General features: G+C 38.7%; 1 non-coding gene across 1 annotated transcript; it reads left to right on the top strand.

Moving 5' to 3' along the window:
• Positions 1-383: 383 nt before the first annotated feature.
• On the top strand, positions 384-490 carry LOC141694383 (small nucleolar RNA R71). Its single transcript, XR_012563696.1, has one exon. It is a non-coding gene; the product is annotated as a small nucleolar RNA R71 (small nucleolar RNA).
• The last annotated feature ends 5805 nt before the right edge of the window (positions 491-6295 follow it).

Genomic DNA, 6295 nt, shown 5'->3' with positions numbered 1-6295 from the left:
GTTGTCGCTGATAATTATTCACATACTGAACAGATTCGTTGACAAGAGAACACTGATCCGTAGCATGAGAACCTGCACAAAGCTCACAAACCATAGCTATTTGATTAACTCCATACGTAGCCAAAGAATCAACCTTCATTGATAGCGCTTGGAGCTGGGCTGCAATAGCGGTGGCTACATCAACTTCCAGAATACCTGCTACCTTGCCTGATGTCATCCTCTGAGTTGGGTTTTGATGCTCATTTGCAGCCATCGTCTCAATAAGATTGTACGCCTCAGTATAGCTTTTAGCCCATAAGGCGCCTCCAGCTGCTACATCGAGCGTGGGCCGAGATTGAGCCCCCAAACCATTATAAAAACCAGTGATTACCATCCAATCCGGCATCCCATGATGTGGACATTTTCTCAACATTTCCTTGTAGCGTTCCCAAGCCTCGCACATAGATTCTGTAGGTTGCTGCGCAAACTGAGTAAGAGCACTCCTCATAGCAGCAGTCTTTGCCATTGGATAAAACTTCACCAGAAACTTTTGCGCAAGATCTTGCCACGTAGTGATTGACCCAGCTGGTTCAGAATGTAACCAGTCTTTAGCCTTATCCCTCAGTGAGAATGGGAAAAGCCTCAACTTGATAGCCTCATCAGTCACGCCATTATACTTAAAAGTGCTGCAGATCTCGACAAAATTCCTTATGTGCATGTTGGGGTCTTCAGTTGCCGCTCCTCCAAAAGAAACAGAATTCTGCACCATCTGAATAGTGCCCGGCTTGATTTCAAAGGTGTTAGCTTGAATAGCCGGATGAAGGATGCTTGACTGAATGTCATCAATTTTAGGCCGAGAAAAATCCATAAGAGCTGGATCAGCTTGAACAATACGATCTCCCATGTTTACTGGTTCTTTCTGCTCAGTTCCTGAATCCGAATCCTCAAAATCTAACTTCTCCGGAGTATCAATAACTTCGTCTTTCTCCTCAGCTGTATCTAAGGTCCTCTTGCGAGCACGAGAACGAGTTTGCATAAACGCTTGCTAAAGTACCTGAAACACAACCGAAAAGAGTAATTAACTACTACGTCCTAATCACTGAGTCCTAATGACCAATGATGGTAAGTACATAAACTAAACAAATATGCCGAGTCCCCGGCAGCGGCGCCAAAAACTTGTTAGGGCGAAATCACGCACTAATATTCACGCAAGTATACGCGTTCGCAAGTAATATAGAATACTTTCTAGTTCGTTCCCTCAGAGACTCAGACTAAGTTATTGTCTAATTAAACTCACTCACCAATGTATGATTACTTCTCAATATTAAGATAACACTTAAAATTATTGATTAAATATTAATTATAATTAACTACTTAATTAACCACTTAACTAACACTTTAAATTATCAATAATAAAACACTCATGAGATCACAACTTCATTATTACTTCCTTCTATAGCCATTGTTATTACCTTTAGCATGTGACAGTGATGATATTAATCGAATAACACGAAACTGATAAAAGCCAACTTTCATTGTACTAATACCATTCTACCAAGCATCCACAATTAAGATAGAAGTTGAATAGTCATCAATTATGTTGAGTTCCTATATGTCTACAGAAATTGACAACACAACGATTTAAGCACAAGTTATTCCTTTTGATTACATAGGGCAAATAAAACTGTTAGAGTTACCCACTAATCATGCACAACGTACATGAACCTATGCTAGCATGGCAAGTTCTAAATCTCAAGATCCACCGTCGCTTCACAAGAGATTAACACCCTATCTTATATGTTCGTGACGCACATAAGAGGAATACGCACAACCAATACTAGATATCATGCAATCATCACACACTAAAGTATTAAACAATTAACTAAAGAATTCCATAATAAATCCGTTGCAACCCCATGATCACGATTAGCCCATAATAGAACTTATCGCCATCATGGGTTCATATGAAATCATGATAAACGAACACAAGAAAATAATAACTAAACTAATTATATTAAAACAGAGTACGTCACAAGAGTAAATAAGTCAAAGCAAGAAAACTAGCATCCAACGTTACAACGAAACAAGAATCACAAGAATATATGCTTCCTCTTCGTTGCTGTGTGCTAAATCGGTCTTCTTCCTTATCTTCTTCGCTTCTTGCAAAACACAATCTAAAACATAATCTCCTCTTCATACTCTGTGAAAAACGTCTCAAATCTACTTATATAATAGTCCCATAAAACTCAGATTACATAGAAGTTGGAAGCCAAACAGAAGTAGAAGTCTAAAATAATATATCTTTTTCCCCGACCCTGCGCGGCCGCTCAGCATTTCTGCGCGGGCGCGCAAGGCTGCTGCGCGGCCGCTCAGCATTGCTGCGCGGGCGCGCAGGACCCTACTGGAAAATTTCCAGGTTTGCTCCGTTTCTTCGCCGTAATCTGCCCGTTCTTTTCCTCTCGCAATGGTGAACACATGCCAAGGCTTATTCTTGATGATTCCTCCTCCGAAATGCAACTAATACCCTGAAATGCATAAACACTAGAAAAATGCATCAAATACACAAAATACTTGATTTAAGACGTTCTAAGTGGTATAAAATGCCACTTATCAGGTTTCTGTATGCATCAATCCCTCTCACTTCTTCTAGTTCATCTAGATAGAGATTTAGATCAGAGAATTTCTTGATGTCACATAAGTACATTTAATCTCCCTTATTGACTTTAGATTGAGTTTTGACTAGAGATTTGGATTTGAGAGGTGATAACTTCACTTTCTTGACTGCTCTTGACTTTGCTCTTTTTGGCTTGCTAAGGATTTACAAATTGAATTCAGGAATTGGTAGGCTCTCCCAGTCTATTGGTTCATCCTTAGGCACAATAGGTTCATCATGAATGTTCCTGTAAGGATCCACCACCTTGATGTCTTCAAATACTACAGTGGGTTTTGATGCTTGAGTTGTAGTTGAAGTGGATTCCTTAGAAAGTTGATCCTTCAATTCCTTATCAACAAAATCCAGTTTTCTTTTGGTTCTTTTGGCCAATTCCTTGTATCTTGGAGATTTCTTATGTTCTGATTCAACTTGCTTCCTTGGATCTTGAGATTCAGTGATTTCAGATAGCTGAGAAAGAATCTGTTGTGTAGGTTTCACAGCTTGTAGCTTGGCCAAGATAGCAGCTTGCTCTTTCTTTTGCTTAGCCTTTTTGGCATCTAGAATACCTTGCTTCTTTTCCTGATTCAATCTTGTATTTTCTTCTCTCTCTGCTTGAGCAATTTGAGGATGTCCAGCTACCACACAAATTTCTTTCCCATTCCTGAAAACTTTAGCAATTCTTCTTTTTAAAGCTGAATCAGCTGGATCCTTATAGAAGGCAATTGACCTTGACAGAAGCTTCTCCTCATCAGGTTTAGGTGTCTCATACACTGTATCCAAAGGGTTCTTTAATGATGATTTTGGATAGTTTACCCTTGGCTTCAGAATAATTTCAGCGTTTGGAGATTTGATGCAGGATGGTTGTCCTCTTTCGAGATAGTTCATGCTCATTTCATTCATAGAGATCTGTTTGACTTCAGAGTGATGAATGACTGACTTTACTGGCTCCTTTACTAGCACAAACTTCCTTTGTATGTCCTCATCAATTTTCTCCCAGTTGATTGGCTTCAACTGCTCCTTTTCAGCTTCTCTTAAATTGGCTGATGCTGCATTGATCAGACCTATACTATTTGTTACCGGTGGCTTGGTGAAAGTAATTGTGGGCACAATTACTTTACTGATTTGAATTTGAAGCTTCTCCCCCTCACTTGGTCCTGTCTCCCCCTTTTTGTTATCATCAAGTTGATTAGAGGAGGAGGTTTGAGCAGCCACCAGTTTCTAAAGTAAATATGTCTGTTGGGCTTGATGAAGATGAATGATTGTTAGAGATGCTTCCATAGCTGACATTCTTGTATCCAAAGCATCTATCTTTGTTGCAAGATCATAATTTTTCCTTAGTTGCCTCTTGATGTCAAGCATTGTAGCTTCTGGAAGCTTAGAATCCATTTTGTCTGAAATGGCCTTCTTTATCTCATCAATATCACCCTTGATGGTGTTAACAACTCTAGCATATTGGAAGCCTTGAATCTGTGTTAGTTGCAGAGAAGCAAGTTGTGCTTGAAGGAACTTTTTGGTGTTGGCATTTGTAGTGGTTTGAAGGGCAGAATTTGTCTGATTGATTAGTTGAATTAGGGTTGTCTTGAAGTAGTGCTCATCACAGTGCTTTGAAAATGCCCATGATGGCATGCCTGATCTTGAACTGGAACCTACTTCTCCCCCTATATCCAATGCCTCTTCTTCACTATCTCCACCTTCATCACCAAAGAAATCTACTGAACAACCAGTCTCATTATCCACATCACCAGCTGTAGAAGGCAAAGCTATGATGGCATCCTTAGCTCTTAGCATTGACTGAGTGGTATGCACCAAATTGAGCATCCTTTCTGCATTGTCATTTCCCTATTCAGCTAGAAGTTGATAAGCTAGAACAGGATGAGTAAATACCTCAGCATCAAGGGAGGTGGAATCTATAATATCTTGAGGTTGCTGAGATAGTCCCTCCCTGTCTGCATCCTGGACATTCATTAACTCACTAGCAATGACATTCATCCTTATAGATCCCGTACCTGCATTTCTCTCGTGTTCTCTCTTTTGTTGCATCAGGGTCTCACCCTGGCTCCACACCCTCACACCCTCACCTTCACCATCTAAGGTGGGACTCCTCTCACTTACTTTTGCCAATCCTGAAGAAATGGATTGCATATTTTCACTCTTTTGCTCTCCTTTTTCCTGAGAGCAACCCAGACTCTCACTCATAGCACTTTCTGCCCTCAATCCTAAGAGTGACTGTACAACCACTAATTCTTCTGCACTAGAAATAAATGAAGTTTGAAGTTGTGCAGAGACACTCGACGGATGAGTAATATCCATCGGATTAGTGGTTTTGCTATCCGACGGATAACTGCTGTTAAGCTTATCCGTCGGGATACAATCACTACTTGACGGATGAGAAATATCCATCGAGAGAGTAGAAATGAATGAACTTGGAATAGAAACTATTTTGGACTCTGTGCTGATTGATGATATTTTGGGCACAGATGATTCAACAGTTCCTGAAAGAATTGGCAAGTGAGCCAACAAATCATCTAAAAGATGATGCTCACTTGCATTAGATTTTGGCTTCCCCAACAAAGTTAAAGAAGAGGAATCAGGAATTGATGTGTTGATCATATCCACATCCAGAGAATTAGTAGGAGAATTTGGTGTTTGAGGTGCTTCTATCACTAGAGATTTTGGCTGTGATTCCATATTTATTGGAGCCACATCAAGCTGAATTTGTGAAGGTGCAGTGTGTTGGTGAGACTGCGTAGCTGTATGAACAGTTACGTGATAACTCAACATGATAACAATACTAGAACATGACAGGTTAATAATACTACGTATACACAAGAAATTAGGAAGAATGAAGACAAGGCAAATATGAAGAATCTGAAGATTAGAAGAAAGCCTGAAGTCTGTCTACAGGTCACTGAAAGAAGTTCATTAATATGATCATGCCTCAGTGAAGAACAAAGGTTAAAGACTTTCAGGGTTTCAGAAATGTTGAAGATTCAGTATACAAGTGCTACCGGAAGATTTCAGTGTATTGGCATTGATTGTTGATAGACAGTGTTCGAAGCATAAGAATCTGAAGAATTGAAGACAGGGTATAGACAGAGGTTAATGAAGATGTTGTCTAAAGTACCATAAAAGGATTCCAGTGAGAGTACAGTTGTTTATTGACATTCAGTGTCTGAAGCAATAAAATTGAGGCAAGCTTAACAATGTAATCAAGGCTATAATACGAAGACCTGAATCGGGGTTAGTCGTCTGTGAACCAGACCAGTTGCACTAGGCGTCAACAGCTAGTGAAAGGAATCTGGGTATTATTTATAGAAGGATTGTTAAGTTGAGGAACATACTTGGATTTAACGTTTATCTGTTAAAGTACGAGAAGAGGTGCGCGGGGTATACAGCTAAACAGTTCAGGGGACTGACGAAGCTCAAAGTTTAATTGTTAAATTAAATAAATTTATTTAGTGGACTTTAATATAATTTTTTTAATAAACTTAAAATAATTTATCTTATAAACTTTAAATAAGTTTATTTTATAAATCTAAATTAGTTTATTTATATAAGTTATATTTAAGTTTATTTTATAAATTAATTTAATTACAATTTAAACTAAAAGAAAAGAAAACAAAAAAAAGAAAAAAAAACAAAAACAAAAAAAAACAAAAACAA

The sequence above is a fragment of the Apium graveolens genome, chromosome 10, assembly GCF_009905375.1.
Source record: "Apium graveolens cultivar Ventura chromosome 10, ASM990537v1, whole genome shotgun sequence".
Lineage (NCBI taxonomy): Eukaryota > Viridiplantae > Streptophyta > Magnoliopsida > Apiales > Apiaceae > Apium > Apium graveolens.
Note: the sequence above shows the minus strand (reverse complement) of the source record. Positions and strands in the feature narration are given on the sequence as shown.